The sequence below is a fragment of the Phyllostomus hastatus genome, unplaced genomic scaffold, assembly GCF_019186645.2.
Source record: "Phyllostomus hastatus isolate PE091 unplaced genomic scaffold, TTU_PhHast_1.1 phas_scaffold_585, whole genome shotgun sequence".
NCBI lineage: Eukaryota > Metazoa > Chordata > Mammalia > Chiroptera > Phyllostomidae > Phyllostomus > Phyllostomus hastatus.
In genome coordinates, this window is record NW_025334037.1 from 7,157,032 (window position 1) to 7,171,373 (window position 14,342).

Sequence of the window (14,342 nt, forward strand, 5' to 3'; positions counted from 1 at the left end):
TGTTGAATACAGTGTTGTATATAATTAGAGGCAAACAGGCACATAGACCAATGAAACAGAACAGAGAGCCCAGAAATAAACCCAAGTCTCTATGGTCAATTAATATTTGACAAAGAGGGAAGAAGCATAAAATGGAGTAAAAATAGCCTCTTCAACAAATGATGCTGGTAGATCTGGACAGCTACATGTAAAAAAATGAAACTCCATCACCAACTTACACCAAACACAGAAATAAATTCAAGGTAGATAAAAGACTTAACTATAACTCGTGACACCATAAAAGTCCTAGAAGAAAACATCAGCAGGAAAATCTCAAACATTCCATGCAGCAACATCTTCACTGATATGTCCCCTAGAACAAGGGACATAAAGGAAAGAATAAACAAATGGGACTTTATTAAATTAAAAAGCTTCTGCATGGCTAAAAAAAAACAGCATTAAAATGAAAAGAGAACCAACTATATGGGAAAACATATTTGCCAATGACACCTTGGACAAGGGTTTGATCTCCGAAAAATATAAAGAACTCACATGACTCCACTCCAGGAAGACAAAAAGCCCAATTAAAAATGGGCAAAACACTTGAACAGACACTTCTCCAAGGAGGACATATAGAGGTCTCAGAGACATATGAAAATATGCTCAGTATCGCTAGCCATCAGAGAGCTGCAAATTAAAAACCACAATGAGATACCACTTCACACCTATCAGAATGGCTATCATAAATCAACAAACAAGTGTTGGAGAGGATGCAGAGAAAAGGGAACCCTAGTGCACCATTGGTGGGAATTCAGACTGGTACAGCCACTGTGGAAACAGTATGGAATCTCCTCCGAAAACTAAAAATGGAACTGCGTTTTGACCCAGCAATTCCACTGCTGGGATTATACCCTAAGAGTCCTGAAACACTAATCCAAAAGAGCCTATGCATACCAATGTTCATAGCAGCACAATTTACAATAGCCAAGTGCTGGAAGCAACCTAAGTGCCCATCAGTAAATGAGTGGATCAAAAAACTATGGTGCGTTTACACAATGGAATTCTATGAAGCAGAGAGAAAGAAAAAGCTCCTACCTTTTACAACAGAATGGATGGAACTGGAGAGCATTATGCTAAGTAAAATAAGCCAGGCATATGGTATTTGAGGGACAAATACCATATGATCTCACCTTTAACTGGAACATAATCAACAAAAGAAAAAAGCAAACAAAATATGACCATTGAAATTAAGAACAATCTAACAATAGCCAGAGGGGATATGGGAGGGGAGAGTGGGAAGAAGGGTATTCAGGGAACTACTATAAAGGACACATGGACAAAACCAAAGGGGAGAATGGAAGCAGGGGAGGGAGGTGGGGATGGATGGAGTTGAGATGACAGTAGTGGGGAAAAAATTCAGACAACTGTAATTGAACAACAGTAAAGTAATTTATGAAACAAACAAACAAAAAAGTATAATTAGAGGCAACTTGCATGTCCAATTGTAGGGATTATTTGAAGGCATTATGGCTTTATACATATGGTAGAATAATTTGAAATTATTGAAAATCATATTTTAGCAGAAAACTTAACAATGTAGGAATATTCAGAATGTATTATAGTGAAAAGTATGTTAGTGAGAAATATCAATATACATCTTTAAGGAAAAAATTGTTTACAGAAGACATTGGAATATCCAATGAAATTAATGGTTTTCCAAGTGTTGGGATAATAGGTAGTTTTTATTTTCTTTCAAAAGTTTTCTATATTTTTCAAATGTTCTATCATAAATAATACTTTTACTCAGAAACCGAACACTATTTTTCATTGAATATAAGTACCAAAAATGTTGTGGAAATAATATATTTATAAGACATATTAAATAAAAAAACATATTGTAGTATTTAGTATAAAACCTCAATTGTGTGATACATGTGCATAAGGGCAAATGTGGCCACACACACACACACAAACCTAGGAAGATATACACCAAAATATTTATAGTGATTCCTAAATGATGATATTATTGGTAATTTTTATCTATGTTTTCTAATTTATAATTGGTGAACATACTTTTTATTTTTTTGTATTAATTTTTAAATTTAATTTCACTTTTAAATTACAGTTTTTATTTGTATAACAACAGATAGCTGATTTAATTAGTTTCAGGTGTATGGCATAGCAGTGAGACATCTATATAACTTACTAAGTGATCCTCCTCGACAAGTCTAGTACCCACCTGGCACCAGAACATAATGTTATTATATTGCTTATATAATAAAAAGATGTTTGGTCACCTTTGACAGGAACCTAAACAACAAAACAAACAAACAAGCAAAATATAACCTAAGATACTGAAATAGAGAATAGACTGATAGTGACCAGAGAGGAGAGAGGAGGGAAGTTCAGGGGAATTTCAGGGGAAAAGGGGAAGGGTTTACAGGAACAAGTATAAAGGGCACATGGACAAAAACTAGGGGCAGGTAGAAATGGGAGGGAGGTGGGGAGGGATGGGTGGGTGGACTGGGATGGGAGTAAAAGACAGAAAACTGTACTTGAACGACAATTAAAATAAAATTTAAAAAAAGACTGGGGCAACTCTGTGGTGAAAAAAAAGATGCTTGGAGGAAATATAAAAATAAGTTTAAGAGAATAGAGTTTGGTCTTCTTGAAGATGTCTAGAAAATTAGTATATCACAGTTTCCCTCTACTGAACCTAAAAAAATTAACCAAGCTTTTTTTCATTGGTATTTCTGTAGTTGGGGGCTCTTAAATAACATTTTCTAATAAATCTAGTTATTTAAAAGGGAATCCTTGTGTCAGCTTATATCTAGATCCTTATGATTATCACCCGTTGTTTCCTGTTTGCCCTCTTTAATGGCTTAAGCCCTAGAATTGATGGGGCTACCTAGATGGGGAAGGCAAGAGACTTGGAATTGAAAAGACAAAAGTAACCACAACACTCAGACTAGGATATAGAGAATCTAGGACCACAAACAAACAAAACTATTTTCAGACTGCAAACAGTTCTCTAATTTTGCTAAAATAAACTTCACCTATTTAAAAAAAGATACACAAAAGTAATCTACTTCCTTTTCCCAATTAGAATTGTCCAAATATCTTAAGGGAAGCATTAAAATGAACAGTCCTTTTCTAGGTGAAACTCCTCCAGTTTCTGCACCCATTTCTCATTTGACGTAATTTCCAGACCCTTTGTCTTTTTCTTCTGATGCATTCCAGTCCCTAGATATTGTTCTGAAAATGAGTTGCCAATAACTAAATACAAAATTCTGTGCCTTCATTTTCAGCAGGAAGAAAAGTAACACTCAGATGATGTGGCTTTCCCCATGTTACGCAGGTATAACTGGCAGAGCTAAAATCTAAATGTAGGTTTTCTGATACCATATCCAATGTTTTTTCCATTTCACAGGGCTTTAATTAAAACAGTTACCTATTTGTTATACAAGTAACAATAAACACATAAAATTAGTTATTTATTCTTATATAAAAATCACCCTAAATCACATTTTTTTTGGTTTTTATTTATCCTTGTTCTTCTAAGAGGAATAATAAATAATAAACTACATTATTCTCTTTGACATCAATGCTCAAAAGTCACCTTCTTTATGAAGTTTTCCCAAACTAATCCCACCAAGACCCACCCTTCACAAAGTTCTAGTAAGCCTACCCTTTGTAATTAGCTTTTTCTAGGGATGCTATCAACTCCCACTCAATCTAACTGCATATAGATTATCTTCATTCAGTTCAGGAACAAATACAGAACACATCTGCTCTGATTCATCTGGGTTGCCAACTGCACTGAGACCAGAAATGCAACTGGGCAGCCACAATGTGAAGAGAGGAGAGTAGTGTGCTTAGGTTGCAAAAGTCAGATGTCAGGTATTAAGAAAGTCAGAGACCTGAGGCCAGAGACCATTTCTGATGAGGAACAAAATTCTTGCCTTACATAATGGAGTTGAAACCCACATACAGGCAGAAGTCATTGAAGTCAGGAGAAATGCTTGGGAAATGGACTTTCTAAGCAGCATAAATCAAATTCTCTTTCTGTTCCCCAGTCTAATTGTAGGGATAGAATATTATTCTCTTACCATTTTCTCCACCCATTAGCAAGACTGATTTTAATGTGTTCATTTTTATTGCACTGTATGTTGTCATTTTTGCCTTGCATTTTCATTTTAGTTATAGTGCCTCTCTAATTACAACTTAACCTCACTCTAGTCTGCCTTCTCCATAGATAAGCTTTATTAAGATGCCCAACTATAGGTTTGTCCCTGAATTCTGACATTCCCCTAATCTATAAGAAACCTCTATTTCCTTAGGCCCTACCCAAAGTCACTCAAAGTCCCAACACTAAAAATGGTTCTTTTGAACATTCTCTTACTGAGACACTCCACAATTCTCCTGGTGTGTGTTCTTCCTACTACAATGAGTAAGAAATCCAATCTGTTCAACTACAGATTTGTTCCTGGAAGTCTTTTGCTGAAGGGAATTAAGGAATGCAATGTCTGTAAAGATATTAAAAAAAATAATAAAAACAATAATAAAAGTTGTTTTGTTTGTTTTAAATCACCATGTACTGGTAACTCAATCATGTCCGTGATTAACATGCATATATTAAGTTATAATACATATACAGGTCTGTCCTAAAATGATGAAGCTGCTAATTGCCAGTTGCCCATAGCTATGGCCATTTTTGTTGTATTGCATCTCTCAACCAACAAAGAACATTGAGGTACTACTCACTGTTTGGCCTAGAGGGGCATACTCATTATAGACAACACCTTGCCAATAAAAAACACGGTTAACATGGTCTTGATCTTAATGGGACTTTGCCGCTTCTTCTTCAAGCATGGAAAAATACACGACTTCCATTGGGATGACTGGGCCTTCGTTTCTGGTCATAGCCATAGATCCTCTGGTTCAAATGTTACCATTTGAATCAAGTCATTAGCAACTGAGCATGATGTTCTTCTACTCTAGCAGAAGCCATGGAATGAATTTTGCCATGACACATTTCATGCCATGATCCCACACCAAAATGTCAGACACAGCAGTTTTTAAAAGCCCCAGATCAGCTTCTAGTTCTTGCACTGTCAGTTGCTAGTCTTGGTCGACTGCAGCCCATATATGTTCATCATTCTCAGGTGTTCTGCTTGTTGTAGGCCTTCCAGAATGTGGATCACTTTCAACAGATTCTCAACCACCTTTGAAGCATTTGTGCCACAATTTTACTTGTGCTGTACTCGTTGTATTATCCCCAAAAGCCTTCTGAATCATCTGAATAGTTTCTGCAGAGGAATGTTCTTTTGTTATTGTGAAAGTTACGGCTCACAGTACACATGCTCACTCAACTGGCATCTACTGCCCCCACAGACAAATACAGTGAAGTCATCATTGTTCACCCATGCACATTCCAGTCCACTCTCCTTGGCTGCCGGGTTGCACTGATGTGGTGCAAACCATTCTCATGGTATTAGCAATGGCTTGACTTCTTCCAGACAGACCTTGTTGTATATGTATATGTGTGTATATATATGATGTTTCTGCTTTGCCTGATTTTTCTGATTCTCTTCTTTAAACAACTTTAATAAATAGAAGAGGCATTCTACTATGGTGCTATTGGGTGACTGACAGAAAAGCTTTTTCTAACCTAGGTTCCAATACTTTCTTGCTAACAAAGGAAATCTAACCTTTTTAATATGCTGATAACAAATTGCTAACATTTATAGGTTCTTTCTCAGAGGAAAAGTATGTTTTTATCTAACATGACATGTTTTAAGGAAAGGCATTAGTTTAAGAAAGCTTGCATAAATGAAAATACTGAGTTTGGCTCCAATTACCAACAATGTATTCCTGACAAAAGTATCATTTGCTCTAATAATGAAATAAAATGTATTGTCTTTCCCTTTTATTAAAAACAATACTTGGTAGACTATATTAAGTTTATATAACATTCTCAAAGTTAGAATAACATTATGCCCCTTTATTCTATTACTATACTATCCAATAACAATAAATTTATTCATGATGTATTAGAATACAGATTTCTAATGAACATTTGCTAAAGTCATAATTCCTAAAATCTAAAAAGAAAAATTCATTGTTTTTAAAATGTTATTTTGATTCAAAGAAAAAAATTACAAAAGTTTTTTAAATGGCCACATCACCATAGTATCTAACAAATGGAAGTAAATACAGTGAATAAAGTAAACATAGAAAAATATTAAAATCCCCAAACTTGTCAAGGCAATCACAGAGAAAATCCTTGCATCATCTATATATCATAAGCCTCACATACAGAATCAAATCTCAAGATTCAAAGGTCTTTAAAAATCTAATTGCTCAACCCCTTCTAGTACTTAAAGTCCCTGCACAAGAAAAGGTAGTGACAGTTAACAAGTACAGGCTCTTTGAGCCAGATTGCCTAGCTAAATCCATTTTTCCATCTACCTCCTATATAACCCCAGACAAGTTACATAATCTCTCTGTGCCTTAATTTCCTCATTTATAACATGGGAGTGATAATAATAATAGTAGCACAGAACCTACCTCATACTGCTGCTATAAAAATTAAACTAATGAATAAAAATTAAATCTTATAACAGTATCTGTTATATAGTAACTGCTCAGTAAATGATGGTGGCATAGTAATGGTGGTTATTACAATTTCCCTAACAAGCAACTTTTTTGACTCTTCTTAACCACCACTGATAGAAGAGTTGGCACCTCTAGAAGCAGCTGATTCTATCATTGGAGGGCTGCTAAACATTCATATTTATAGAAATGTGAATTCTATTCCTCCAACCCATGGAACGTAGCCATCCCATGGAAACATTTCCATCCCATGGAAATGTTTAGAACAGCAGCACTTTTGATATTTACACATAGCTATTATAGTACCCTTGTATTGCTTCTTTTTCTAAGCCATACATTCCCGGTTTCTTCATTTCTTCCTCATAAGACATAATTCAGCTATCCTGATCATTCTCCCCTGAGTACGTCAATTTGTTTCTCTAGCTCTCTTAAAGAATAGTGCCCTGAACTGAATATGCTCAATGTTGTCTAAATGACAAAGAATTAAGGCACAAATCACTACCTTTGTTGGGAACCACCCTGCCTGGTATCAGAAGCTGTAACCCCTGCCAAGGCTAAGGCTGAGGGAATGACCTTGGACCGTAAGCCAGCAAGGAGGCAAAGCTTATCTCCCTGGCAGGAGCGCTGCTTCTGCTCCTTTTACTTCACCCTGCCTGGCCCCCAATGCTTAGTTGGTTAGCCAATGACGGATAAGATTCCCCAAGGGGGGAACGACATAAGACAGGCACAATCACATAGGAGGCCCGTAAGGAAGGACTTTGGGGGCTACAGGAAAAGGGAGTGATGGACCCTTGCCCCTCGGCTTTGACAAAGCCTGAGTCCTCATTGTCTGCGAGAAAATCTCCTTATCTCTCAATTGCCTTAGTTCCCTTGCTCCACCTAAGTGTGAAACAATGGCAGGGTGGTGCTGCCCTGTGCTGGAAAGGGTGGGTGATCGGGCCTAAGAAAGAATATGTAAAATCCTGTGAAACCTACTTTGTTTAGAATGCTCTCAATTAAATGATAAGGGTCCAAGGAAGAAGTAACTTTGTTCCTCAACATTTTATAGCTCTTTGACCCTGACTCAAAATAGGCCCTCAGACTTCCTTGTTACCTATTGTTTGATCCTTACTTTCTGGCAATGAGTAATGAGCTTTACCTGAATTCTTATGCAAACGAACCCAATAAAAAGCCTGCTCGGGCAGGGGAACAGGGTGCTCTCCCTCAGGGGCGTTTCTCCTCTAGGGAGGGTGGCCATGGCACTCCCCACTAGAGAGAGTGGCCGTTCCATCCCTATTTCCCCACAGGACCTGGTTGTCTCTGTGTATGTTTTCCTTGTGTTTCAACAAGCCATCTACAGCATTCCGTGGTCACTGCAGGCTGGTAGCCGCGACATACCTTAGGATATCCTACTTTAAAGATCTAATGCCATGGGACAGGCAGTCTCATAGATGAGAATACCTGATAATGTTTTGGTAATGAAACAGAAAGAAGAGCTTTACGGCTAGCCCACCTGATAAAGAATTCCCCAACATATGAAGCAACATTCTATCAAGGTTCAGCTATTAGCTGATTCATGTGCCTACCAAACTCCAGACAGTTACTTTCACCAGGCAGTTCATTACTATTTAAACTACCACACGATATTCAACCTAACAACACCTATCAGGCTAGGTTGAGTTGGCAAAGATTATTTTAACCTTGAAACCAAGAAGTTCAGAATTAGCCAGAGACTTGGATATTATAGTTCAAGTCTTTTACTTTTGAGATAAGGAAACTGAAGTCAGTAGATATGAAGTGATGTCCCTAAGGTCACAAAGCAAATTGGTGACACAGATAAACACAGGCCTTCTATGAGGTAACATCCTTTCCTAAATAACCCCAGGGAAAATACAATATTTTCACTGATTCAAAAGAATGTGTTTTTGTTGGGGTTTTTTTCCAACAACTTAACGCATTAGGGAAGAAGTAGTATGATTATGCAAAAGTTGAAGAACTATAATTAGACAAGTTTGTCCAGAGTAAGTTTCTATGCATTTGGAGAATCTCACATGGTTCCATGGGGGTTTTCTTAAGAGGTAACTACTTACTTTAGTGTCAAGTTTATTATGTTCATGCTCCCCTCCTTTGCTGTTGTTTTCTAACCCATTTCAGAGACATTTCAGGGTGAACTTATAAAAAATAACTGTGTATTTTTGTACATAATAAGCAAAGCAGCTAGTATACTTTAAGTGACTCAGAAGCTATCATGGAAGCTTACATTATATGTACATCACAGAATTCAGATATTGGTCAGTTCATCAGGAACCCATTTTTCATACGGATCATCCAAAAGGATGAATACTTTGGTGTTTGTTCACCCCAGACATCATAATTAATAATCTGAAGCAAAGAAGAAAAAGAGGTAAAGGAGGGCAAACCCTCCCTACTCTCTATGAGAAACAGGAAAACAGCCTTGAAAACAGCAGAGTCAAGGTACAAGGGACCTGTAGTATGACAGTATGGCACAGGTGTTGGCAGAGAAGAGGAATGTGTGTACTATGATATAAGTAATCTGTTTAAATGGTGTTTAATCCAGTTTCTGGGAAAGCTGTCTTTAATTCAAGATAGAAATTAGAGCCATTGTGGGGGACAGGGGATCTATAATCATTCAAGGGTATCAGAGAAGATTTAGTAAAAATAGAAAATAAGATCTAAAAGTCTCAGGAAAAAGGAAAGGTAGTTGGGATCCACTAGGAAAAGTGGCAGTAATTAGCTCCCCAGAAACAAATATCGATGTGATTATTTACCTATGTCTAGGTTGTCTATTTTTAAATGATGAGGATGGGGTCACAAAAATAACTCAATGTTCTTCATACCTCACAAATATTAACATTAAAAGGTACCAGAGCCCAATGACGGTCTTTTAAACCCATTTTTTCCTTAATAGAGATTCTGCTCTATTAACAGTGAAGTTCTTTCATGGCCTAATTTTCCGAGGGAAGAGGTACCAGAGAAAAGATTGCTCTGTTTGTCACACACTGAGCACTCATGGCCACTCTGTGATCTCAGCAATCTCCCATCTGCCCTAGGATCTTGCCCAGTAAGGTTTCCAATTTTGAGAATTTCTCCACAAAAGCCTTCAAATTTCTTCCTAATACATCAAATACACATAATGGCTCACCAAGAAACTCTTGGTGATTCAGGAATTTTTACATAACATCTCTAGCTCTCTGGTTTAACTTTTTATAGATAGAACAAATACAGAAAAACAAAAAGTGATTTTTCAGAGGTTATGTTGTTTATAGAACAACTATTCAGCCATCAATCTATCCATCTGTATTTACATTTCCAGGAAAAGGGGAACCAGGCAAAAAATGTTGCCATGTTCCACAAAGCAGCAAGCAAAAGTCTAATTCTGTCATCGGTCCCAAAGTCTGTTTGTTAGCTGTGTATTGTTCTACCTGCAGGCAACACATAGCCTGGACTGATGTCTCAGTTGCAATCATAGAGCCTATGCTTTCCCTCTGGCAGGGGTGGGAAGTGTGAATTTTTATTTTTCTGTCAACTTTCAAATGCCCCAAAATTTATATTCAGATTAATTCCTTGCTCTACTGTGTCATTCCTCATGGATCCAAAAGGAGATCTAAACTCTAATCTTACTCCCGATTTCAGAAAACAAAATAAATAAGCTATAGTCAACTTCACATACAAACAATATCACTATGAGGATAAAAAAATGAAAGAGGTATCTTTATTAAAAGCTCACAAGGTACAAAATAAGTTAATACAGCTGAAGGGTAAATGTTAACTCTGAATTCAAGAGCAAAAATTTCTCAATTTGTTTACTGTTGGGAGCCGTTCTGCCTGGTTTCAGGGACTGTAGCCTCATTAACAGACAAACGAGTCCCACAGCTAGGGCTGCATGGAAAGGCTTTGGGGCCATGAGCCACTAAGGAGACAAAACCTATCCTCCTGGCAAGAGTGCAGCCTCTGCTCCCCACCCCCACACTTTACCCTGTTTGGCCCAGGTGGATGACTGGATAACCAATGACAGGTAAGACTCATCAAGGGAGGGGCAACCTAAGACAGGCACAGTCACAAAGGGACCATCAGGGAAGGACTTAGGGGAATATAGAGAAGGGACAGAAAGACCCTCACCCCTCAGTTTTGTCATAGCCTGAGTCCTCATTCTATCTGTAAAAACTCTCCTAATCTCTTGGCTGCTTTGCTCACCCCACCTGACTCAGTCTGAAAACAATGCCAAAGGCAGCTGTGGCCTTATACTGGAATGAACAGCTCCTGGGGGCAAATCTGGCCTAGAAAGAATGTATATTTTGTCCTTTGAAGCCTGCTCTGCCTAGTATAACCCTGTTGATTACAGTGGCACCAGTGCTTTTGGTTATGACGTCATAACAAACACAAAAGGAGGAGATATTGGGGACCACTCTGTGTGGTTTCAGAGATTGCAGCCCCACAAGAGCAGGCTCTGAAAGGGGCTAGTAAGTCTCCCTGGAAAACCAGGTAATGCACATGGTAAACATGATCTGACTCTAACACCAAGGGTTCCCGTGGGAATCAGGCCTGATAAATACATTGTATCCTTTGAAGCTTGCTCTGCTTTGCTTTGTATAGTTCTGCTGATGCAAACCGGATGTTTAAGTTCAAGGCATAACAAGTACACTCCTTATCTCATGAAATACATCTTAAAGACCCTCTGGCATCAGTATGACTAACAGACCCTGACCTATGGCAGATCTCTGTGTTCCTTCAATTGTTATCTATAGATAATACCTTTTTGTATGATTATAGCCTTTTGACATTGATTGATGAGCTATCCATGCATGATGTATACACCTACACATACCATTCCCAATAAAAGCCATCTGGGAGACGGGCTCAGGGTGTTCTCCACTAGAGGGAATTGCCACCACCTTTCCCACCAGAACAGCAAGATTGTGTCCAGGACGACATATTTCTCATCCACGGTGGACGGGAGGAATTCTGTGGGATGGAGTTCCTCCCACAGTTCATGTATTACATTAGCTTAATCCTGGCTAACCCAATGCTTACATAAAAGACTACAAATTTATCACTGACACTTACCAAAAAGTCCCTAAATAATTGTAAATGCCAAAAAAAATTCTAATTCTTTGCATTTCCAGGCAAATGAATCTTTTCTATTATACCACCATAATCTATCAATGCTTGAATGAGGGCAAATTTCCTCCCAGAAGTTTGATGAACTTGATAATATTGAATTCTAAGTATTCTCAGTATACTGACAGTGAAAATAAATCAGAGTTAAACTGTAATGAAAGCAAGTTGATAAAATAACTTTCAATCATTTTATTAAACAATGCCTCCTATTTTCTAGAGTGCTAATGAAATATAAAGAAAATAAACAAAATGCATATTCATTTCTCATTTTTACCTGATTGTAAAATTTTATTAGCAAAGGTTTATAATTTGTATTGTACTCTGGATTTCATAATGTAGTTTAAAAGGATATGTCATTGAACTGAATTTTCATCACCACGAAAAATAATGCCTAGAAGTCATGCTAATAATATTTGAAAGGTTTATAGTATAAAAAATAAATATGACATCACAATGAAAGCTATAGTAAAAAAAAGGAATAATATCTTGAAGTTGTTCTTTAGAAAGGTTGCATTTCTCTTCGAAAGCAAGGAAAACTTATTGAGAGGACAATCAAACAGTAGGATAATTTGCATATCAAGGTAATTAAAGCACATTCATTAGATGCCTTCAGTTAGATAAGAAAGATCAGATATGTTTGGGAAGGAACAGAGTAGGGTCTTGTCTGCTTAATGCAGGTGTTTTGACTCAACAATCAAAGAGAACCCTTTCAATCTCATCTCTGAATGAACAGGGAAGCAGGATGTGTTATGTTAAAGTCATCTTTATGGAAAGCAACCCTCTCCAAATTAAAGTAAGAAGGTAGGTCTGGAGGAGTGTGTATATACAATCCCAGCTCCCCCCTCCCAAAGAAATATGCTGCCTATCTAGGCACAACCATCTTATTCATACCCATCTAGAAGGCCCTTAAGGTTCACATTTTGTTCTAATCACGAGAAGTTCAAATTAGTCATGTAAATGAGTGCATGCTATATAATAAATACATTTACTTTCTATAAAATGTTCCTTAGAAGAATTATAGAAATGTGTAAACTTTATTATTCCAGTATCATATTTCATTATAGTAATGTACCCAGATCATCACTGCGCAAGAAGGAATTCTGAACAAGTTCTTATGTATATTAATCAGAACCACCTATATACTGAAACACGCTTGTGGAGTTCTACTTTAATCAGAAAGTTATTGGTGTCCTGAGATCAGCTTTCATTGATTAATACTGATCAATTATGACAAGAAGCCTATTTAAAAAAAAAATCTTCTGCCATTTGAATTCATCAAGAAAATAAAAGCTGAATGGAATAGCTTGCTCAGTCAAATTGTTCTGCTAGACTAGATCATACCAGATTTGCTATTAGTAATCAAGTCTTACTTTAAATAACTACCAAAAAGTGACTTTCCCTAAGTGTCTGGAAATGCTATAGAGCCCCAGCTATACTTTGGGCATGAAGGAATATTTGCTTGTGAAGAGTAGGAAAGCAAAGTCAAACCATAGGAGCAGCCTTGGCATCACTAAGGATATACACTAGCAGCACATTAGTGAAAGAAATGAATACAAAATATTTATAAGACCTAAAGATAGATACAACATAAAAATGAAGCAATTAGGGGAATATTGGCTGGATCCAGAAAAAAGGTAATCCTAATGACCATGAAGGAATCTTATAAATTCTAAATGAGTGTCAGTGATGAAATTTGTTAAGAGAGTCATATTATAGTCAGTGCTCTGCAAACCCCAGTTACTGAATCTCATACAACCTGAAAAATTAAATGAAAATAAACATGGCAGTGTTGCAGGTTCGAATACCAGTCAGGACACATGTCTGGGTTGCAGGCCATGACCCCCAGCAACCGCACATTGATGTTTCTCTCTCTATATATATATATCTCCCTCCCTTCCCTCCTTCCCTCTCTAAAAATAAATAAATAAAATCTTTTAAAAATTTAAAAAATAAATAAATAAACATGGCATATCCCATCTCCTTTAAAACATTCTGTATACACAATTTTATTATACTGGGAAAAAATAAGAAAATATACTAAAGGTATGATTTTCCTTGAACTGTCAAAATACAAAAGAAATGCAAAAAGCCTTTGTACAGATGTAGCAAAGTACTAGATTTTTATATTTTGGCAGGTGCTCAATATGCAGCCTACATAATCACATGCTAATGACTGTGGTGTGTTCATCAGCATGCATACATGATTCCCTCTTGCCCAAGGGGGATAAAGCCAACTATACCAGAGCATGTTACTGTTTCTGCTTTTGATAAAAGTTTTGGTAATATGCTTAATAAGAAAACTTTTCCAAAAAAGGTATATTTATAGAGGTATATTATATTATGAAGAAGAATGATAAAGTAATTCAAGTTTTCATAAACATCAAGATATTTTCAAGTAGCATATGAGTAATCATTTTGTTTAATTTATACAACCCAGATTTGGGAACTTTTTTTTTAAATCCTCAACTTGAGGACATGCTTATTCATTTTAGAGAGAGAGGAAGGTAGGGAGAGAAGGAGAGAAAGACAGACAGAAACAGAGAGAGAGAAAAAAACATCGACATGATAGAGAAACATCAATCAGTATACACTCTGACTAGGTATTGAACCAGCATCACCAGGGATCAAAC

The 14,342-nt window shown here is 36.9% G+C and overlaps 1 protein-coding gene across 5 annotated transcripts in view; it reads right to left on the reverse strand.

Annotated features, from left to right (window-relative positions):
- Positions 1-14,342, reverse strand: part of SOX6 (SRY-box transcription factor 6) — a 607,033-nt gene that overhangs the window by 340,089 nt on the left and 252,602 nt on the right. The gene's annotated exons all lie outside the window — the stretch shown is intronic.